Source organism: Triticum urartu, chromosome 2, assembly GCF_003073215.2.
Source record: "Triticum urartu cultivar G1812 chromosome 2, Tu2.1, whole genome shotgun sequence".
NCBI classification, from domain to species: domain Eukaryota; kingdom Viridiplantae; phylum Streptophyta; class Magnoliopsida; order Poales; family Poaceae; genus Triticum; species Triticum urartu.
Genome location: NC_053023.1, coordinates 53,755,141 through 53,779,835, shown reverse-complemented (window position 1 = coordinate 53,779,835; position 24,695 = coordinate 53,755,141).

The following is a 24,695-nucleotide window of genomic DNA, read 5'->3' as shown; positions in this document are numbered from 1 at the left end:
AAATAATGTTCCAACAAGGAACGGTCTCCAATATTCACCTGCAACTAGCAACGCTATAAGAGGGGCTGAGCAAAGCGGTAACATAGCCAATCAACGGTTTGCTAGGACATGGTGGGTTAGAGGTTTGACATGGCAATTTGGGAGGCTTGAAAGCAAGTGGTAGGCATCGTAGCATAGGCATAGCAAAAGAGCAAGCATCTAGCAAAGCAAAGATAGTAGTGATTTCGAGGGTATGATCATCTTGCCTGCAAAGTTGTCAGAGTTGACTGGATCCTCGAAACAAACTCAACGGGCTCCTCGTTAGCGAACTCGTCTCCTGGCACTACCCAAACAAGACAAACAAGCAACAAGGGCACAATCAACCACATGCAAAACTCAAACAATATGATGCAAAGATGATATGCTATGCGGGAGGCGATGCGGGATGCATATGCAAGATGTGACAAGGAATGCATGAACCTAGCCTCAACATGGAAATCCAAGTGTGCCACTGGAAATATGAGATGAAATCGCTTGAAAACGATATAAAGAACGCTGGAATCGGAGTTACGGTTTGGAAATGGCAAGCAATTCAAATATGACCACGTTCTGCGATTTACAACAAGTTGCCATATAAATGCAACAAGATGAATGTCGTGGTTTTGTCATGGCAGATGTCCTAGAGAAAGGACTTAGTCGTGGAGCCATCATGACGGGTTAGCTTGAAGGGGTTAAAGCGGACACAAGGACGCAAGAGAGTTTATACTAGTTCGGCCCCTTCGATGAAGGTAAAAGCCTACGTCTAGTTGTTATGGAATTGATGGGGTTTCGATGACTAGGGAGCCAACAAGCTTCGCCTATGTCTCGAGTTGTTGTCTGTTGTCCTTTGAACCGCCGCCGGGTCGTCCCCTTATATACACGGGTGACTCCCGCCGGCTTACGGAGTCCCAATACCGGCTCATAGATGTGTCCGGTTTGGTCTCTACTTATTCCTAACTTACAATACAGGTTAACTACTAACGCCGGTTTACGGCTACAGGCCTTGAACCGACCATGGGCCTTGAGCCCTCCTCTGTCTTCTTGGGCTTTAACATACTTAACTACTGACGAAGTTAACTCAGCCTAGATAGGCCGGTTTACGCCCAGTAGTAATATAACCAACATTAGGCCCCAGATTGATTTGAACGGGTTCATGTCAATCCTTTAATAAAACTTCATCTTCAACATCTTTTTATAAATTGGTAAACTGCCATGATGTCATCTTCTCTGATTGCTGTAAACCAGAGTGATGTCTCCTGTCATAACGAAGCTATCCATTATGCTTCTTTGTTTAATAGATCGGCGGAAATCGAGGCAACAGCTCCGTTTTTGGCCCCTTGATTGTCGCGCCTGACTCATGTTCTTCCACCTTATAAATAGGACCGAAGGGTCATTTCTTTTCTCCTTCCGTGCCTTCTTCGTCTTCCTCCCGTCGCCAGCCTCGGAGCTCCACCGCCGCCGTTGACCTCTGCCTCATCCTTGGCCGCTGCATCAACCTGAGCGCACCAGAACATCACGGCAACCTTCCGCATCTTCCTCAGCTCCGGTAAATATTTTATCCTTTCCCCTGCAGATCTGGCCTAGGGTTTCACAGTTCTTCAGTGTTCATCGTCTGCATCTTGCTCATACAATAGATCTTTAGATGAATCTGCAAATCTTTACTCTGTGCAACGATAGTTGTTTGACCTTCACCTTCACTTATGCATCTCAAACCATAGATCTATATGAACATTTTGCTCATTGGTTCGGTACTACTCCTTTGAACCTCTAAGCATTTATCTCTTTTCTGAACTTGCTTCAGATCCAATGCTGTAAAGAAATCTTGTGAAACCTGTTTCTGCGTACTTGTCCATCCGCAATCTCAACTTTTCAATACTTAGATCAGGCGGTTTAACCTTATAGAAAATTTTCCAAACCGGTATATACCATTAGTCCCCTTGTTGAACCGCCAGATGTTGGTTGCTTCATGAAACTCCGGTTCAGATAGTTCTGTCTCCGGTTTAACAGTGCACATACCAACGATCAAATGCATTTTTGAACTGGGACCTTCTACCCTGCAGATTCCATCATGGCCAAGCAAGTATATGAGTGCAATTGGGTTCCTTCTCGTGTCATAGAGGATCAACTGGACGATTTAGTCCTGATTGGCGCTTTAGGCAGCAAAGATACCATCCATTGGAGGGCTCCTGGCAAAGAATGCCCTCCCACACCTCGAGAAGGAGAGGTTGTTGTTTTCGTAGATCACTTAGCCCGGGGCTTTAAGCCGCCCGGCTCTAAATTTTACCGGGATGTTTTAGCCGATTTCCAACTCCATCCACAAGACACTGGCCCCAACTCTGTTACAAATATGTGTCACTTCCAAGTGCTCTGTGAGGTGTTCTTTCAAGAGGAGCCCAAAGTGGAATTGTTCAGAGACCTTTTCCATCTAAACCGCCGTACTGAGTTTACTGATGGCTCTAATACAGAGTTGGGTGGTGTGGCGATTCAGAAAAGGAAAGAGGTCACATACCCTCACGCCAAGTTGCACAGTCACCCCAAGGAGTGGAATCAGACATGGTTCTACTTCAAAGACACCTCCCCTGCTGGTGAGAATCCCTTGCCTGGCTTTCGTCCGGAGCGGCTCAGCAATACACACCCTTTTCCTCAAAGATTGACTGCCTAGGAGAGAAGCAAATATGCTCCCCAACTATCAAAGCTCAGAGCCTTTATGGCCAACGGTTTAATAGGGGTTGATCTTGCTCGCTGTTGGATATCATGGAGCACACTGCCCCTTAGTCAGCACTCCGGTTTGATGTGCGAGTATACTGGCAGTGTTGATGACCCACTGCGACATTCAAAAATCCAGCTCTCCGGTGAAGAAATCATAGAGGCTGTGAATAAGATGCTGAATGAAACGGAACACATCTGCGCTAGAACCGGCCTACTTCCCTTCTGTGCCACCAACAAACCGCCAGCTGTAAGACTTTGATTTTTCTCTTTGCTGAATCTGTTATTGATATGTCTGGTCATTGTTTAATATGAGTGTCTGCATAATCAGGGCAATGATCCGTTTTGGAGCAAAAAACTGCCGCAGGAGAAACCAGAAAAACCAGACAAACCGGAAAGAGCAACCCGGCAAAAGACTAAAGCTGTGAGAAGACTGCCCACAGCAAAAGAACCACTGCATCTTCTAATCCGGCCCCTGATGATGATGTGGATAATCTGGACTTTGAGGTAGAGCTTGACTCACTTGGTTTATTTTTCATGCGTCTTATTGATGACGATATTTGTCAGGATGATGCCGAAGCCAGCCACGCGGATGTTGCAGAGGTAATTATTCTCTCTTCCGATTCAGAAACTTTGCCTTCACAAAAAATCTGCCAGGCAAACCAGAAAGTTAAATTTTCTCATCCTCTTGCTTATTTGGATCCTAAATTTCTTATGAAGACCCAACAACACGAAGTTCGTCGCACAACCCGGCACAGCGGCCAGGTAGTTACCTCCGCCGGTTTACCGAATAGTCCGGTTCGGAAACGCCATTCAGAGATCTCTAATTTGCTTGTCAGTGCTTGTCCTAAAGCAGGCTGGTTTCGTCAACCTCTTAATCCGTCTGACTCCAATTACCAGGTTACTTCCCACTCATCTTCTGGCGAGTCATCCGCTACTCAGATCCCACCGCTTAAAACGGTGTTTGGGTAAGCTATACTTATTGTGATGTTTGCAGTACATTGCCTTAGAACATATGTTGTATTTGATTTATTATTCTTCTCAGGGCCAAACCTAGGCCAAGCAAGAAGGCCCGCCTGGACAAAACGGCCGAAGAAGATGTCGTTCTTGAAGCAGGCAAGACACCCAATGCTGAGGCGGCTATTCCTGAGGATATTCCCAACGATCCACCGCAGCAAGATGATGATCTTATTGCTGAAGAGAGACCTACTGATACCTCAGGTCCTATCCATCAGCCCACGGATTCCATCCGGATTGAAAGCTCCACCGGTCCAGCAAAACCTACTGACAAGCCAACAGCTCCAGTGCAAACCGGCGGTACCAAGGATGATGAGGTTGTCATTACTGGCACTGGCCGTACTGAGACAAGCAATCCTGTCGCTTTATCCAAACATTCTGCCAAGGAAGAATTTGCTGCCTCTAGCAAAGGCAAGTGGAACGCTGATCTGACGACTTACGCTGCTCTGAACGCCCAAGATATCCATTCCGGCTATCTGAATCGGCTGTATACCAGTCGTGACTATGAAGCCGGTCTGGTTAATATGATGAAAGAGAAATATGAGGTAACTTCCATATGCTCCTTCCTACTTGTATGCTTCCATTCTTGCTGACTCTCCTAGCCCCCAAGGGCCGGTTTGAAATATTCTTTCAAACCGGGAATTAATAATATAAATCTTGATGCTTTGAAATTCGCTGATGTAGCCCCCAAGGGCTGGTTCAACTGAGCGTAGTTAAACCGGTACTTTAAGTAATTGAAACTGCCGCATCAGAATATATATGATCAAATAGCCATTAGCCCCCAAGTGCCAAGCTGAATACTTGTATTGACCTTGGGACTTTGTAAACAATTGAAAGATGAAGATCGAATATGCATTAGCCCCCAAGTGCTAAGCGCATAACTTGTTATGTGGTTGGTACTTGAATCCTTATACCGATTTGTTGAAGCATATATCTGTATACATGCAGGCGGAGCTGAAGACGAAAGAAAACCAAGTCATCGATCTTCAAGAAAACCTGAAAACCCAACAGGCTGAAACTTCCAAAGCAAAAGAGAAATTGGCCAGCGCTTTAAGCGCCACGGAACAATTTAAGGAGAACTTCAAGAAGAAACGGGCGGATTGGGCCACTGAAAAGTCCGCTTTGATCAAATGAGTAGAGGATGCCGAGGCTGCACTAAAACCAGTGACGGATGAACTGACCAGCATAAAGCGGCACGTGCATGCCATGACCACTGCTATCTTTGGTAAGCCAGCTTGCCTTCTGAATTGGCTCTGCCTTTTTACAGAGTCACCGGTTTATTAACCCTTTATGGTATTTCAGGGACACGCATTGGTCACTTGGGGTCAGATGTGCGGAAGAAATTGAAAGCCGCCTATACATTGGTTGAACAATTGTATACTAGTGCCCAGCGGATCATCTGTACCGCGTCTCATAACAAACCGGCGCCCACTATGATTCAAGATACTCTGATGAAACTGTCAGTGCTTCGTGCCCAGGTTGAAGAGCTGAAGAAATCTGCTGCTCGAACCGGTGCAATCAACACCTTAATCCGGGCAAAAGCCTGGGTGCCGGATTTTGATCCTATTGAAGCGGCTCAGGGCTATCCCAGCTTGAAGGAAGACGGGTCAGAATTTGGTGAAGCGGATCTGCGAGAAATAAACCGGGAGGTATGTCCGCTAGCTTGTCAGTTGGCTGAGGAAGCAGACTTGTCTCATTATCAAGCGCAATATGACAGTCAGAACAAGCGAATAGCTGCACCGATCCATGAATCGGAAAATCTGATCCCTCCAATCCGTAAGCATACTTACACTCCCGATATTGACCTGTCATTGCTGATCCATGATGAAGCTGTTTTTCAAGCATTAATGGGAATCGACTGGACAACTGTGGATTTCCAGCCGCTGGGTAGAGAAACGGAGGCTAAAGCGGCGCAGGATGACCCACAACCATCAGGCTAGGCTGGTGACCATGCTTGAACCGGAAGCTGGTTTTTAAAACTGCCTCTCCTTTGTGAAAAACAATTATATTATTATGGGCACCATGTTGCCTTGTAATAGGCTAGCTGATACCTTTGATGTTGATATGCCTTCGTGCATAATTTATTCTTCCTGTGGTAATGAACTTTCCAAAACACTTTCTGAAATGAGAAATTCGTCAAGTGCCACCGCAGTTGTACCGTCAGGCGGAATATGATGTCTATATATATGAAATCAAAACATCCAAAACAAAATTTTAAGTATATGATCAAATTTTTGAGATACATAAAACCTGCCATCGTTGAATGTGAAGTTGGCTTGGCCAATCTTGAAGCGGAGTTTTTGCAAACCCACACTGTTGGAGGAGATAACAGCTCCTGTATATATATATATATATATATATGACGGTGGTTTACCATGTAAACCATGCCGGGTTATAATAAACACCGTGTTACTCCATAAGAGGATGTTAACAACAAGGATCAAACCGGGCAAATAGTCTCCGGATTGACGTGAACTGTGTTCCATCAATTGATTGGTTAGAAAACTTTGTCGGTTTAAAAAATGCAATAAAAAGAAAAAAAACCCTTCAAAGAAAAGTGTGAAGCAAAAGCAATGACAAAACCATTTGCTAAAAAAGGTTTATTTAAGCTGATCAAATGGCGTTACCATGGCCAAACACGACCAAGCTCCCGTTAGGTGTAACTATGGTTCTAGTCAGCCAGGTCCCCAAATGAAACCGTGGCATTTATGCCGACCAAATGGCATGGTCATGGTTCGGGTTCGACCAAGCCCCCAAGTGATTCTGTGGCCTTAGGCCGATCAAGAGGCATGACTGGTTCAGACATGACCAAGTCCCCAAGTGATCTGGTGGCTCTCGCCTATCAAGAGGCATGGTATTGGTTCGGACACGAACAATCCTCCAAGTGATATAACACGATGCTTTTAGCAAAGCAAACTCAAGGGTAAACCGGAAGCCGCTTTAAAACAACTCCGTGTAACCACACATGATGTAAAAGAACAGATACCCCGCTTTAGTTGAGGTTCCGGTTTATTATAGTTAATATATACATCGCTGTAATATGTACATAAGTAGAACCAATGGCTCAGGTATAATAAGGCCGAAGATGAGCTATGTTCCACGGCCTGTTGGTCTCCTCCTCTGATGTACGTGAGTCCTTATGTTCTCGAATATCGATCAGATAGTATGACCCGTTGTGCAGATTCTTGCTGACCACAAAAGGCCCCTCCCAAGGTGGGGACAACTTATGCATACCAGTCTGATCTTGGATGAGCCGAAGCACCAAATCTCCCTCCTGAAAGGTTCTGGTTCTGACCCGGCGACTATGACAACGACGAAGATCCTGCTGGTAAATCGCCGATCGGGCGGCTGCGATGTCACGCTCTTCATCCAACCGGTCCAAAGCATCTTGCCGTGCTGTCTCGTTGTCCGCTTCAATATAAGCCGTTACACGAGGTGAATCATGACGTATATCACTGGGGAGAACCGCCTCCGCTCCATAAACCATGAAGAACGGTGTGTGTCCTATTGATCTGTTGGGTGTTGTATTGATGCTCCATAGCACAAATGGTAATTCTTCTACCCAACAACCCGGCGTTCTCTGCAAAGGAACCATGAGCCGGGATTTGATGCCTCTCAGGATCTCTTGATTAGGTCTTTCTGCTTGACCATTGGACTGTGGATGTATCACTGATGAAACGTCGAGCCGGATGTGCTCCCGTTCGCAGAACACCTTCATAGCACCTTTGGACAAATTGGTACCATTATCTGTGATAATACTGTGTGGAAAGCCAAACCGGAAAATCACCTTTTTGATGAACTGAACCGCCGTGGCCGCATCACACTTGCTAACAGGTTCTGCCTCCACCCACTTTGTAAACTTGTCAACCGCCACCAGGAGGTGGGTCTTCTTATCTTTGGACCTTTTGAAAGGTCCAACCATATCCAGCCCCCAAGTCGCAAACGGCCAAGTAATTGGAATCATTCTCAATTCTTTAGCCGGTACATGAGCACGTCTTGAAAACCTTTGGCAACCATCACATCGTCTGACCAGATCCTCCACATCAGCATGAGCAGTTAACCAATAGAAGCCATGGCGAAACGCTTTAGCCACCAGAGAGTTTGAACCGGCGTGGTCACCACAATCTCCTTCGTGGATCTCACACAAAATTTCACGGCCTTCTTCAGGGGACACGCAACATTGAAAAGCTCCTGATACACTGCAATGATGCAACTCGCCGTTGATGATAGCCATGGACTTGGATCGCCGGATTATCTGCCGGGCCAGAATCTCATCCTCTGGCAACTCGCCTTAGTTCTTGTACACCAGGTAAGGAAGCGTCCAATCCATAATAACATGAAGAGCTGCCACCAATTGAGCCTCCGGATCAGGAATAGCCAAATCCTCTTCACCAGGGATCTTCACCGACGGGTTGTGCAGGACATCCAGAAAAACATTGGGCAGGACCGGTTTGCGCTGAGAGCCCAGCCGGCTTAAAGCATCCGCCGCTTCATTTTTCCGCCGGTCCACGTGGTCCACCTGATAGCCTCTGAAATAACCTGCAACAATATCCACCTCACGACGATATGCTGCCATGAGTGGGTCCTTGGAGCCCCAAGTGCCATACACCTGCTGAGCCACAAGGTCCGAGTCACCGAAGCATTTAACTCGACTTAGATTCATCTCCTTAGCAATCCAGAGACCATGGAGCAAGGCTTCATACTCAGCTGCATTGTTAGTACAAGGGAACATTAAGCGGAGAACATAACAAAACTTATCACCTCGTGGGGAGGTTAATACGACTCCAGCTCCCGAGCCTTCCAATTGCCTGGATCCGTCAAAATGGATGGTCCAATACGTATGATCCGGCTTTTCTTCAAGTGCTTGCATTTCCGTCCAATCATTGATGAAATCAACAAGTGCTTGAGACTTAACCGCTGTCCGAGGCACATACTTCAAACCGTACGACCCCAGCTCTATAGCCCACTTTGCAATCCGGCCAGTTGCTTCCCGGTTCTGGATGATATCTCCCAAAGGAGCAGAACTGACCACTGTAATTGGATGCCCTTGGAAGTATTGTTTAAGCTTCCGGCTTGCCATAAAAACTCCATACACCAGCTTCTGCCAATGCGGATATCTTTGCTTGGACTCAATGAGCACCTCGCTGATATAATAGACAGGACGTTGAACCGGATGCTCCTTACCTGCCGCCTTTCGCTCTACCACAATAGCCACGCTGACCGCCCGAGCATTAGCAGCATCATATAGCAGCAACGGTTCCTTGTTAATGGGACCAGCGAGCACAGGCGGATTGGCCAATTGCCGTTTTAAGTCCTCAAATGCTTCATCAGCAGCAGAACTCCAGACAAACTGATCCGTCTTTTTCAACATCTGATACAAAGGGATTGCCTTCTCACCGAGGCGACTGATAAACCGGCTTAATGCAGCAATCCGGCCTGCCAGGCGCTGAACATCATTGATACACTTTGGTTTAGCAAGGGAAGTGATGGCTGTGATCTTCTCCGGATTAGCCTCAATTCCCCTATTGGACACCAAGAAGCCTAATAACTTGCCCGCCGGTACACCAAAGACACACTTGTCCGGATTAAGCATCATCTTGTATGTCCTCAGGTTATCAAAGGTTTCCTTCAAATCATCAATCAGAGTCTCCTTCTCCCTGGACTTAACCACGATGTCATCCCCGTAAGCATGTACATTACGGCCAATCTGCTTATGAAGACAATTTTGTACACACCGTTGGTAAGTCGCTTGGGCACTCTTGAGCCCGAAGGGCATAGACACATAGCAGAAGGCTCCAAAGGGAGTTATAAATGCCGTCTTCTCCTGGTCCTTAACTGCCATTTTGATCTGATGATAGCCAGAATACGCATCCAAAAAACTTAAACGCTCACAGCCCGCCGTAGCATCAATAATTTGATCAATACGGGGGAGAGCAAAAGGATCTGCTGGACAAGCCTTATTAAGATCTGTGTAATCCACACACATGCGCCAGGTGCCGTTTTTCTTGAGGACCAGCACCGGATTGGCAAGCCACTCAGGGTGAAAAACTTCAACAATAAAGCCAGCTGCTAAGAGCCTGGCTACCTCTTCTCCAATTGCCTTGCGTCTTTCTTCGTTAAACCGGCGGAGGAACTGTTTCACCGGTTTATATTTAGGATCCACATTAAGTGTGTGCTCAGCGAGTTACCTCGGTACACCTGGCATGTCAGAGGGCTTCCATGCAAAAATGTCGCGATTCTCACGGATGAACTAGATGAGCGCGCTTTCCTATTTCGGATCCAAGTTGGCACTCATGCTAAACTGCTTGGACGAATCACCAGGTACGAAGTCAACAAGCTTAGTTTCTGCTGCCGATTTGAACTTCAAGGCCGGATCATGCTCCGTAGTTGGCTTCTTCAACGGAGTCATGTCCGCCGGATCAACATTGTCTTTATAGTACTTCAACTCCTCGGTGGCACAAACCGACTCTGCATAAGCCGCATCTCCTTCCTCGCATTCCAAAGCGATTTTGCGGCTTTCGTGAACCGTTATTGTCCCCTTGTGACCCGGCATCTTGAGCTGCAGATACACATAACAGGGCCGAGCCATAAACTTGGCGTAGGCCGGTCGCCCAAACAGGGCATGATATGGACTTTGGATTTTCACCACTTCAAACGTCAATATCTCCGACCTGGAATCATGATCATCCCCAAAGGCCACTTCCAGAGCTATCTTACCAACGGGATATGCTGATCTGCCAGGCACTACACCGTGGAATACTGTATTAGACGGTTTGAGATTCTTATCTGTTAGTCCATACGATGGAAGGTCTCATAGTACAGGATGTTAATGCTACTCCCTCCATCCATGAGAACCTTGGTGAACTTGTAACCTCCCACCTGAGGCGCCACCACCAAAGCCAACTGACCCAGATTATCGACCTGGGGAGGGTGATCTTCTCTGCTCCATATGATTGGCTGTTCAGACCAACGTAGATAACGGGGTATGGCCGGTTCAACAGAGTTGACCGCCCGCCTCTGAACTTTCCGGTCTCGCTTGTCCAAGCTAGTGGTGAAGACATGGTACTGCCCATTACTCAACTGCTTTGGGTTGCTCTGGTAACCTGACTGTTGCTGTTGTTGGTTGTAACCACCCTGGTTGTTCTGACTATTTTGACCATTATGTCCGCCTGGATTACCATTGAATCTTGAACCGGAACTTCCTCCTCTGTAACTCGGCCCGGATCCTGAGCCTCCGCTAGATTCGTGATCATACCGGAAATTATTAGAATTCTTGAACTCCTGCATAATAAAGCAATCTTTCCAAAGGTGGTTTGCCGGCGCCTCCTTCGTCCCATGTTTTGGACAGGGCTGGCTTAGCAGATAGTTTAGGTGGTTTGGGTTAGGGTTGGGTGCTCCATTACGATTTTTCGGCCTACCCTTGCGTCGTTGGCCATTGTCCTGTGCGTTGGTATTAGCCACAAAGTCCATGTTGCCATTCGCTTTACGCTTGCCTCCTCCACCATTGCCTGCCCAGTGATGCTGCTGACCTTTGGAGCTGTTGTTCTTCTTCCCTTTCCTTGTCTTGTCATCATCAGATTCGGGATCCTTGGTGCTACCAGAATCAACATATTTCACCAAAGCGGCCATGAGGGTCCCCATGTCGGTGCAATGACGCTTCATCCGTCCCAACTTCAGCTTCAGGGGTCCAAACCGGCAGTTGCCTTCTAGGGTTAATACTGCGGTGTCAGCGTTGATGCGGTCTGAGGAGTGCAACACTTGTGAAACCCGGCGCACCCAATGAGTTGTTGATTCTCCTTCCTCCTGGACGCATGCAGCTAAGTCCACTATCGACATAGGCTGTTTACAGGTATCTTTGAAAGTGCTGATAAACCGGGCTCGTAATTGGGCCCATGAACTGATAGAGTTAGCCGGCAAGCTTTTTAACCAAGTACAGGCTGCTCCTTCGAGCATCATGGTGAAGTATTTAGCACACGCCGCGTCATCCACATCAAGCATCTCCATGGCCATCTCATAGCTCTCCAGCCATGTCTCTGGACGTTGATCCACCGTGTAATTTGGTACCTTGCGTGGGCCTTTGAAATCCTTGGGCAGGCGCACGTTACGCAAAGCGGGGATAAGGCAAGGCACCCCCAAAGAACTAGAAGTAACACCAGGTTCAGTCAAGGTGGTTGGAAGAACCGGCGTGAGCTGCCGAGCCTGATGTTGTGTGGCTAACTCGGCCTCCCTGCGCGCGCGGGCCCGGTCCACCACTCCCTGAGCGTCATCAGCACCACCCGCCGGGTTGTTGACACGGGGTGCCCCACGTCGTTCATTACTCGACACTGCTGGTTCATCCATGTGTCTGCTATAGCTCCGGCTTGGATGGGGGGTCGAGTGGATCCGGTCGCGGCTGTACGAGTATGCTTCCTGTTGGGCCAAAGCTGTCCTCAGAAGTTCCTTGACCCGTCGCGTCTCTACTGCCTGCGGCGAGTCACCTTCAATTGGAATGGCCTCCAGCCGTGCAGCAGCGGCAACAAGATTGTCCATTGGGTTGGAGTAATGACCCGGAGGTGTTAAAGCAGCCTGAGGTACAACGGTGTTTTGACGAGGCGGGTCCATTGGACGAGGCTGAACCGATGCACCGATCCCAGGGACTTCTGCTCGGTTTCCCTCCAGCGGATTGCCGGCTCTTGGTCCTGGAGTGTTGAAAAGGTCTCTGGCCTCGAAAACCGGAGGTAAGCGGGATCGGTGCTTCCTCCTCATGACTTCATGTGACGCGCTCTGGTCCAACATAAGCTTGTAGGCCTGTGCATCTAAGGCGGCCCGCTCTGCGGCCATCCTGGTGTCCTCAGCCGCCAGATCCGCCTTGGCTCGGGTGATCTGTTCCTTTACCTTTGCAATCTCCGTGTTGTGAACGTCCTGATCCGGCGGATTAACTTCCGCCATAAGCACAGCCAACACATCAAATAGTTCTGATAGAACCTGAGCCAGCGGGCGCACATGGCCTCCTGCCCCAGCAGCCGTCGCCGCTGCTGAACCGGAGACCGTTGCCGCAGCTGTCGAAGAATGAAGCGCTGCTTGTGTTCCGGCCATGAATATTCCAACCCGGTTGGGCCGATCAGAGGGGTCCGGAATACTATCGCCATCGGAACAACTCCCAATCCGGCCATCTTGTAGCTGATAAAGAGATTCGGTTTCTCCGGTCGAAGATTCGTCACCGGAACAAACGACGGTCGCGCCGCGAAATTCCGATCCGTCCTCATAACTTCCTCCATGGATGACTCCCACGAAGGCACGCTTCATGGCCGGTTTAACCCGGGCGGATCGCGCATGCTGAGCCGTCTCGACGAGGTCAGTGCAGATGTCCGGCTCAGGGCCTGGTTCACCGATCTTGCCAATGAAAACGTGAATGCTACCAAAGGGGACCCGGTACCCATACTCAATTGAGCCGGCCTCAGGGCCCCATCCCGCGTCGTTGATGTAGAGCTTACCGCGACAACTCTTAGTCATCCGGCCTATAGCGTAGCCCTCGAGTCCTTCAAAGCGGCCCTCCAAGAACCGGAAACCATCGTGCGACAGCCCCACAGTGGGCACCAACTGTCGTGGTTTTGTCATGGCAGATGTCCTAGAGAAAGGACTTAGTCGTGGAGCCATCGCGACGGGTTAGCTTGAAGGGGTTAAAGCGGACACAAGGACGCAAGAGAGTTTATACTAGTTCGGCCCCTTCGATGAAGGTAAAAGCCTACGTCTAGTTGTTATGGAATTGATGGGGTTTCGATGACTAGGGAGCCAACAAGCTTCGCCTATGTCTCGAGTTGTTGTCTGTTGTCCTTTGAACCGCCGCCGGGTCGTCCCCTTATATACACGGGTGACTCCCGTCGGCTTACGGAGTCCCAATACCGGCTCATAGATGTGTCCGGTTTGGTCTCTACTTATTCCTAACTTACAATACAGGTTAACTACTAACGCCGGTTTATGGCTACAGGCCTTGAACCGACCATGGGCCTTGAGCCCTCCTCTGTCTTCTTGGGCTTTAACATACTTAACTACTGACGAAGTTAACTCGGCCCAGATAGGCCGGTTTACGCCCAGTAGTAATATCCCCAACAATGAACATGCTACAGCACCCAAACATGACAAAAAAATACATGGCAGGGATGCATTCAAGATGCTTAACAAAAGTCTAGCACTGAGCTACGGCCAATTCATCCATTAACAGGTTCAAACAAGCATGTCAAAAATGCATATGGTAAACAGATCTCAGACTTAGTGAAATTAACACTTGTCTGGAATTTCAGATCAGATAGCACTCTTCGGAGCATGAAAACTATATGCTATAGGACCTGAACATGGAAAAGTAAAGCATGGCATGGAGCTAATCAAAGAGCTTAACAAAAGTCCCTTAGTGACCTTGAGCCAAAAGGGATCAGAAAATACAATTGCAAGCATGTGAACATGGCAAAAACATAATCAGATCACAGACTTAGTGAAAACTGGAGCATGCTGAAACAGGTATCAAGTAGGCATATTTACGAGCTCGATGCACTCACTACAGAGCAAGTCATGACAAGCTAAGCATACACCCATCAAGAATACACAAAATGCAAGCTAGAAATGGCAAGAACAATAGCATAGCATGCACGGATCAACTACAACATCACCGGCAAAATCGCTAACAAGTAGACAATCTGCCCAGATTCACGAAATGACAAAAGTAGAGCTCGACTGACTCAAGCTAGGGTGCTCCATAATTGCAAACAAAGACACGGATGGATAGAGCACTACAAGATTAACAAAACATCCTTACTGATCATCCTCAAAAGAGGCACAGATCACTAGGAAACAACATCAACATATGGCAATATGAGATAAACAGCTCAAAGACTTAGTGGAAATGCTAAGTCCCTGAAATCAAGCATGCTCCAGTTTTCACTAAGTCTGTGATCTGATTATGTTTTTGCCATGTTCACATGCTTGCAATTGTATTTTATGATCCCTTTTGGCTCAAGGTCACTAAGGGACTTTTGTTAAGCTCTTTGAGTAGCTCCATGCCATGCTTTACTTTTCCATGTTCAGGTCCTGTAGCATATAGTTTTCATGCTCCGAAGAGTGCTATCTGATCTGAAATTCCAGACAAGTGTTAATTTCACCAAGTCTGAGATCTGTTTACCATATGCATTTTTGACATGCTTGTTTGAACCTGTTAATGGATGAATTGGCCGTAGCTCAGTGCTAGACTTTTGTTAAGCATCTTGAATGCATCCCTGCCATGTATTTTGTTGTCATGTTTGGGTGCTGTAGCATATTCATCTTGTTGCATTTCGATGACTACTTGTTGTAAATCGCAGAACGTGGTCATATTTGAATCGTTTGCCATTTCCAAACCGTAACTCCGATTCCGGCGTTCTTTATATCGTTTTCAAGCGATTCCATCTCATCTTTCCAGTGGCACACTTGGATTCCCAAGTTGAGGCCAGGTTCATGCATCCCTTGTCAAATCTTGCATATGCATCCCGCATCACATCCCGCATAGCATACCATCCTTGCATCATATTGTTTGATCCTTGCACGTGGTTGATTGTGTCCTTGTTGCTTGTTTGTCTTGTTTGGGTAGAGCCAGGAGACGAGTTCGCTAACGAGGAGCCCGTTGAGTTTGCTTTCGAGGATCCAGTCAACTCTGACAACTTTGCAGGCAAGATGATCATACCCTCGAAATCACTACTATCTTTGCTTTGCTAGATGCTCGCTCTTTTGCTATGCCTATGCTACGATGCCTACCACTTGCTTTCAAGCCTCCCAAATTTCCATGTCAAACATCTGACCCACCATGTCCTAGCAAACCGTTGATTGGCTATGTTGCCGCTTTGCTCAGCCCCTCTTATAGCGTTGCTAGTTGCAGGTGAAGATTGGAGACCGTTCCTTGTTGGAACATTATTTTACTTGTTGGGATATCATTATATTGCCATGTTATCTTAATGCATCTATATACTTGGTAAAGGGTGGAAGGCTCGGCCTCTCGCCTAGTGTTTTGTTCCACTCTTGCCGCCCTAGTTTCCGTCATATCGGTGTTATGTTCCCGGATTTTGCGTTCCTTACGCGGTTGGGTTATAATGGGAACCCCTTGATAGTTCGCCTTGATTAAAGATTTTCCAGCAATGCCCAACCTTGGTTTTACCATTTGCCACCAAGCCTATTTTTCCCTTGGGTTTCCGGAGCCCGAGGGTCATCTTATTTTAGCCCCCCCGGGGGCCAGTGCTCCTCTGAGTGTTGGTCCGAACTAGAGTCCTGTGCAGCGCCCCCTCGGGGAAACTCGAGGTTTGGTTTTAGTTGTATGGAGCGCTCATCTGAGTGTGCCCTGAGAACGAGATATGTGCAGCTCCTATCGGGATTTGTCGGCACATTCGGGCGGTGTTTTTGGTCTTGTTTTAACCTGTCGAAGTGTCTTGAAGAACCGAGATACCGAGTCTGATCGGAACGTCTCGGGAGGAGGTCTATTCCTTCGTTGACTGTGAGAGCTTGTCATGGGCTAAGTTGGGACTCCCCTGTAGGGATTTGAACTTTTGAAAGCCGTGCCCGCGGTTATGGGCAGATGGGAATTTGTTAATGTCCGGTTGTAGATAACTTGAACCTTAACTTAATTAAAATGAATCAACTGAGTGTGTTACCGTGATGGCCTCTTCTCGGCGGAGTCCGGGAAGTGGACATGGTGTTGGAGTAATGCTTGCACAGGTTGCTCTCTAGTTTCTCGCTCGTGCCTTGCCTCCTCTTCTCGCTCTCTTTTGCGAAAAGGATAGCCACCATATATGCTAGTCGCTTGCTGCAGCTCCACATATTTACCTTGTCTTGCCTATTAAGCTTAAATAGTCTTGATCGCGAGGGTGCGAGATTGCTGAGTCCCTGTGGCTCACAGATTACTTCCAAACCAGATGCAGGGCCTGATGATTCCGCTCTAGGTGACGCGCTCGAGCTCAAGTGGGAGTTCGACGAGGACTCTCAATGATACTACGTGTCTTTCCCTGATGATCAGTAGTGGTGCCCAATTGGGGTGATCGGGACCGTGTCGCATGTTGGGTTATCTTTTATTTTGGCGCCGTAGTCGGGCCATGAGTGTTTGAATGATGTAATGTTATTTATGTACTTGATTGACGTGGCGAGTGTAAGCCAACTATGTTATCTCCCCTTTTATTATCTATATTACATGGGATGTTGTGATGATTGCCTAACTTGCGACATATGCCTTCAATGCGATTATGTCTCTAAGCCGTGCCTCGACACGTGGGAGCTATAGTCGCATCGAGGGTGTTACAAGTTGGTAATCAGAGCCTTCCCCGACCTTAGGAGCCGCATTGCTTGATCGTTTTTAGCGGCCGAGTTGTGTCTAGAAAAATGTTTTGAGTCATTTAGGAATTATATATCGGAGAGTTTAGGAATTCTTTTTACTCCCCAGTCTCCTCATCGCTCTGGTAAGGCATCCTGACGTAGAGTTTTGAATCTTCTCTTCTCAAATTTCACTAAAAAAAATTTAGGATCACGCAGGTATCTTGGAATCGTTCCGATGGTTTTATGACGAGAACATTGTCTTGGTGCCTCCTGTCAGGGGTTTTGTGGAAGTGTCCTGTGGAGTTGAGCTCTGAGGTGTTGTCGTCATAATTTTATCGTTGTAGTTCTGGAATACCTGAGTTTAGTACGCCGACATCGAAAATCTCTTTTGTGCAGTTCGTTGGTGAGATAACCTCGACGCCACCCAGTACTGGGGCAGGAGTTTGGGAGTATCGCCATAACTTGTATAACGGATGCTTTTCGAAGGTTGAGGTAGATGGTTTCTGAAGTTTTTCTCGGTTATGTGTTGAAGGATGGATACAGCTGGATGTAGGATTTGCTAGATTTGGGTGAGATATTATGCTTCCCGTGTATCCCCAACACCTGATTGCATAACCGGAAAGGTTTGGGAGTTTCATAGGTGGGAATTCAAGTAGCTCTAGTTCTTCTTCCACGGATATTTGGTTTGAGATTGGGATTTCTTACCGAGTATTAGTTCTTGATCCGTACCTTGTTGATTTATTTATCTACTTAAATTCTACGTGGCTTCTCAATTTATGGATATGTGACCATTTCAAGAGGAATGCATTTGTTCATTTTGTTCGGATGTGAAGACTATATGTTGCAATTTTCATTCCGTTGGATTCAGCTTCAATTTATCCGTCTATGTGTTAATGGTGGTCAACCTCTTCAGGATGGCTCCCTCTAAGAGCACCAATCAGAATCAGAATCAAGATCTGCCACCACCTCCCCCTCCTCCGGAGGCATGGCAAGCTGTGATGGCCGCAACCAATGCAAACACATAGTTGATCATGCAAATTCTTCAAGAGCGCAATCAAGGCAACCAAGGGAACCAAGGCAACAATCAGAATCACTTTGCTACACTCAACCAGTTCCTTGCTAACGGGCCAAAGACTTTCAGCAATTGTGTTGAGGCAACCGATGCTGACGATTGGCTCGTGGATCTGTGCAAGCATTTCGAGTGCAGTAACGTCAGGCCTGAGGACTTTGTCAAGTTCGCTTCCTTCCAACTCAAAGATCAAGCTGCAGAATGGTTCCAGCAGTACAAGGATTCCAGAGGTGGACGTGTAATCACTTGGGATGAATTCCGTCAAGATTTCAGAGCTCATCATATCCCTCAGAGCATGGTTGAAAGCAAGCGTGAGGAATTCCGCAACCTGAAGCAAGGCTCTTTGTCTGTCTATGACTACAACAAGTTGTTTTAGAAGCTCGCCCGCTTGGCCAAGCAGGACGTCCCTGATGAGAAGAGCATGATATACCAGTTCAGGGGTGGTCTCAGAGAAGAAATTCAGCTAGCTCTTGTTCTCTTTGAGCCCGTGAGGTACGATGAGTTCTACAACATGGCATTGAAGCAAGAGGCTGCTCAATTGAGGTGTGATGCTTCCAAGAAGCGAGTCAGAGACACTACTCCTTCTTCCTCTACTCAAGTGGCCAAGCAGCAGAAGTATTGGCTTCCTCCTCCTCCGTTCCGTCAGCCGTATCAGTAGAAGAGCAAAGGTGGCAGTGGATCTTCCCACCCACCCAACCCTGGCTTTGAGAACAAGACTTCGTCTCAAGCTCCAAGATCAAGTGCACCATACCACCGTCCGCTTTTAGAGGTCACGTGCAACAAGTGCCAACAGAAGGGTCACTATGCCAACAAGTGTCTCAATCAGAGGCGTCTTCCTCCTCCTCCTCCTGTGAGATCAGCAAGTACAACTGTGGTCAAGCATAAACCCAATCACGCCAAGGTCAACTTGATGAACGCAGCTCAGGCAGAGGATTCGTTAGATGTCATCATGGGTAACCTTCCTGTTAACGATATTCCTGCAAAAGTACTTTCTGACACTGGTGCATCGCATTGTTTCATTTCCAAACCTTTTGCATCAAAGTATGAGTGCGATTATCAGTATCTGCAAAGTTCCTTGCAAATTGTGTCACCAGGCAAGCAGATGACAGCTAACACCTGCGTCCCGGAGGTTACTATCACCTTGGGCGACTACAAGTTCCTTTCTTCCCCAATTGTTCTTGGTAACTCGGATATTGATCTTATTCTCGGGATGGATTGGCTTTCTAAGCACAAGGCACATCTTGATTGTGCAGCCAGGCAGATTCAATTGACTCATTCGTCTGAGGATGTAATTGTCTTTGCCGCTCGTGATGATACCATCCGTCTGTTTTCTCTCAATGAGAAGGGTGAACTGGATACTATCTCGTAGATTCCAGTCGTTTGCGAATATCAAGACGTCTTTCCAGAAGAGCTTCCAGGAATGCCTCCGCACCGGCCAGTTGAATTCGTCATTGATCTTGAGCCCGGCACGGAACCAGTGTGCAAGCGTCCTTACAAGCTCGGACCTGAAGAGTTGAAGGAGCTGAAGAAGTAACTCGATATTCAAGAGAAAATGGGTCTCATTCAGCCTAGTTCTTCTCCGTGGGGTTGTGGTGTTCTTTTTGTGAAGAATAAGGATGGAACGGACCGACTTTGTGTTGATTACCGCCCATTGAACAAGAAGACCATCAAGAACAAATACCCACTTCCCTACATCAACGAGCTGTTCGAACAACTCAAAGGTGCCCAAGTATTCTCCAAGCTTGATCTCCGTATGGGTTATCATCAGATTCGAATCCGTGAACAAGATATTCCCAAGACGGCTTTCAGGACAAGCTATGGTTCATATGAATACACTATCATGTCTTTTGGCCTCGTCAATCGCTCCTCCGACTTTCTCTCCCATGATGAATCATGCCAAGCACTTGCGTTTGGTACTCGATAAGCTGAGGGAACACAAGTTCTACGCCAAGTTCTCCAAGTGCGAATTTTGGCTCGATGAGGTTCTTTATCTTGGTCATATCATCTCTGCCAAGGGCATTGCGTGAATCCTGAGAAGGTGTCTGCAATTGTGAATTGGGAACCTCCTCAGAACGTGAAGCAACTCCGTAGCTTCCTCGGTCTCGCAAGCTACTGTCGAAGATTCGTTGAAAACTTTTCTAAGATCGCGAAGCCTCTCTCAAATCTTCTCCAGAAGCACGTCAAGTACGTTTGGTCTCCGGAGTGTGACATTGCTTTCAACACTTTGAAAGAGAAATTGATCACTGCTCCAGTTCTGACTCCGCCTGATGAATCCAAGACCGTACGAGGTCTTTTGTGATGCCTCTCTCCAAGGTCTTGGCAGTGTTGATGCAAGAGAAGAAAGTTGTTGTTTATACCTCTCGCCAGTTGAAGCCCAACGAGAAGAACTACCCCACTCATGATCTCGAGTTGGCGGCAGTTGTGCATGCTCTTTTGACTTGGAGACATCTCTTATTGGGAAGAAAAGTGGACATCTTCACTGACCACAAGAGTCTCAAGTACATCTTCACTCAGCCTAATCTCAACCTCAGGCAGACTCGATGGGTCGAAATGATTCAAGAGTATAATCCGAGTATCGAGTATACTCCAGGCAAGGCCAATGTGATTGCTGACGCATTGAGCAGGAAGGCTTATTGCAACAGTCTGATTCTCAAGCCTTATCAACCCGAGCTTTGTGAAGCTTTCCGCAAACTAATCTGCAAGTTGTTCCTCAAGGTTTCCTCGCCAACCTTCAAGTCTCTCCTACCTTGGAAGACCAGATTCGCCAAGCCCAGCTTCTTGATGCTATGGTGAAAAAGGTGAAGATTGGGATTGCCAAGAGTCAACCCAAGTACAAGTGCTACCGCCTTGATGACAAGGATACTCTCTTCTTCGAGGATCGTATTGTTGTACCCAAAGGTGACCTCCGTAAAGTGATCATGAACGAGGCTCACAATTCTCTCCTCTCCATCCACCCTGGGAGCACGAAGATGTATCAGGACCTCAAGCAAGCTTATTGGTGGACTCGAATGAAGCGCGAGATTGCTCAATTCGTGAATGAATGTGATGTCTGCAGAAGAGTGAAGGCAGAACACCAAAGGCCAGCTGGTCTCCTCCAACCTCTTGCCATTCCAGAATGGAAGTTTGACCACATTGAGATGGACTTCGTGACTGGGTTTCCAAAGTCCAAGCGTGGCAATGATGCTATATTCATTGTCATCGACAAACTCACCAAAGTGGCTCACTTTCTGCCTATCAAAGAGTCAATCACTGCAGCTCAATTGGCGGAACTCTATACCTCTCGATTGTCTCTCTGCACGGTATTCCTCAAGTGATCTCTTCAGACCGTGGCAGCATCTTTACCTCCAAGTTTTGGGATTCTTTTCAGAAGGCCATGGGCACCAACATCCGTTTCAGCACAGCTTTCCATCCTCAAACTAGCGGTCAAGTCGAGCGTGTCAACAGATTCTTGAAGATATGCTCAGGGCTTGTGTGATCTCCTTCGGCATGAAGTGGGAGGATTGTCTTCCTTATGCTGAATTCTCCTACAACAACAGTTTTCAAGCAAGTTCGGGCAAGGCCCCATTTGAAATTCTGTATGGCAGGAAGTGCCGTACCCCTCTCAACTGGTCTGAAACCGGTGAACGTCAGCTTCTCGGAAATGACTTAATCACAGAGGCAGAGGAAATGTGCAAAGTCATTCGAGATAACCTCAAAGCAGCCCAATCCGCCAGAAGAGCTACTATGATAGTAAGCACCGTGATTTGGCTTTCGAGATCGGAGATCATGTTTACCTCCGCGTCTCTCCTATGAAAGGTACTCGTCGCTTCGGTATCAAAGGGAAGCTTGCCCCCAGATACGTGGGACCTTTCAAGATTGTCAGCAAGAGAGGCGATCTCGCCTATCAACTCGAGCTTCCTTCAAACTTTGCAAATGTTCATGACGTGTTCCATGTCTCTCAGCTCCGAAAGTGCTTCAAGACTCCTGACCGCACCGTCAACTTCGAGGACATTGAGCTCCAAGAAGATCTCTCCTATCGTGAGCACCCAAGTTGCTATTCTTGAAGAGACTGAACGCAAGACTCGCAACAAGTCAATCAAATTCCTCAAAGTCAAGTGGTCACACCATTCCGACCGTGAAGCTACCTGGGAACGCGAGGATCACCTCCGTTCTGAGTACCCGGCGTTCTTTCAGTCCTAGATCTCGGGACGAGATCCTTTCGTAGTGGTGGAGTGTTGTAACACCCCGGATATGACTTTCCCAATATGTATTCCAACTCTTGCCGTTTCCGGCCTTAAGTTATTTTATTTTCTCGGGTTCGGGTTTTTGTCTCCGTGTGTTGTTGTCGTTGTCATGCATCTCATATCATGTCATCATGTGCATTGCATTTGCATACGTGTTCATCTCATGCATTCGAGCATTTTCCCCGTTGTCCGTTTTGCATTCCGGCGCTTCGTTCTCCTCCGGTGGTCATTTCTACCTTTCTTTCATGTGTGGGGATTAAACATTTCCGGATTGGACCGAGACTTGCCAAGCGGCCTTGGTTTACTACCGGTAGACCGCCTGTCAAGTTTCGTACCATTTGGACTTCGTTTGATACTCCAACGGTTAACCGAGGGACCGAAAAGGCCTCGTGTGTGTTGCAGCCCAACACCCCTCCAATTTGGCCCAAACCCACCAAAACCCTCGCCATCATCTAGAGCGTTTGATCACGATCGCGTGGCCGAAAACCGCACCTCATTTGGACTCTCCTAGCTCCCTCTATGCCTATTTATAGCCCCCCTCCGAAATCGGTCCTTCTTCCCGAAACCCTATCATCTCCCCGCCACCGCCGGACAAAATCGCAGACCCGGACATGTCGTCCTCCCCGCGCCGCCGCCACGTTCGCTCCCAGTGCCGGCCGCCGTGCCCACTATCGTCGCGCCCACCCGCGCGCGCGGCCCGTCCGGCCCGCTGGGCCCCCGCCGCGGCCCGTTCCCCGCCGCCTGCCTCTTCGCGGCACCCGCCTCCCTCGCGCCGCGCGCCACGCGCCAGGGCGCGCCCTCACCGCTTCTCCGGCGGCCGACCGCCGCATCGCGTCGGGCCGCAGCACCGCTCCGGCCATCTCCAACCGCGGCCCCGGGCCGCTCCTCCGCCGGCGGATCCGGCGCCCAAGTCCCTCTCCGTCCTTTGCTAGCTCCTTCCGGCGAACCTCGGCAAGTCCGGCCACCTCGGCTTCTTCTCCGGCGAACAGCTCCAGCAACCTCGGGAAGAATGCAGATCTGAGATCCGAAATCTCAGTTGACTTTCTCCCGAAACCCTAGTTCATATGCTCCATGTTCATCGCATCGTAACTTTGCATCCGTAGCTCCGTTTTGGGCATGTAGCATATCAAAATGTTCGTCTCAGGGAGTAAATCATTTCATCTCATTGCATCATTTTCATTTGAGTTCATCTTGATGCCCGAAATTCTGTTAGAAGAGTGTTACTTGAGTTAATTGTCAGATCTGCTGCTCCATTTAGATATTTCTCATTTTGCCATGATTATTGTGTGCATAATATGCCCAGGTGCTCTTCATGTGTTTTGTTAAGGGTTTTTCCATCTTTCCAGAGGTGCAACCCATGTATTTTTGTGATGTGTGTGGTGACTAGCACAAGCTTGCAAAGTAAGGCATTTGTTAATGCTGATTTCAGGGACTTAGCATTTCCACTAAGTCCTTGGTCTGATTATCTCATATGGCCATATGTTCATGTTGTTTCCTAGTGATCCGTGCCTCTTTTGAGGATGATCAGTAAGGATGATTTTTTAATCTTGTAGTGCTATATCCATTCATGTCTTTGTTTGCATTTATGGAGCACCCTAGCTTGAGACAATCGAGCTCTACTTTTGTCATTTCGTGAATCTGGGCAGATTGTCTACTTGTTAGCAATTTTGCCGAGGATGTTGTAGTTGATCCATGCATGCTATGGTGCTGTTCTTGCCATGTCTAGCTTGCCTTGTGTGTATTCTTGATGGGTGTATGCTTAGATTGTCATGACCTGCTCTGTAGTGAGTGCATCGAGCTCGTAAACATGCCTACTTGATATCTGTTTCAGCATGCTCCAGTTTTCACTAAGTCTGAGAACTGATTATGTTTTTGCCATGTTCACATGCTTGCAAATGTATTTTCTGATCCCTTTTGGCTCAAGGTCACTAAGGGACTTTTGTTAAGCTCTTTGAGTAGCTCCATGCCATGCTTTACTTTGCCATGTTCAGGTCCTGTAACATGTAGTTTTGTTGCTCCAAAGAGTGCTATCTGATCTGAAATTCCAGACAAGTGTTAATTTCACTAAGTCAGATTTGTTCACAAATGCATTTTTGCCATGCTTGTTTGAACCTTGCATTTTTGCCATGCTTGTTTGAACCTATTAGTGGATGAATTGGCCGTAGCTCAGTGCTAGACTTTTGTTAAGCTTCATGAATGCATTCCTGCCATGTATTTTGATGCCATGTTTGAGTGCTGTAGCATGTTTATCTTGTTGCATTTAGATGGCTACTTGCTGTAAATCGCAGAACGTGATCATATTTGAATTGCTTGCCATTTCCAAACCGTAACTCTGATTCCGACATTCTTTATATAGTTTT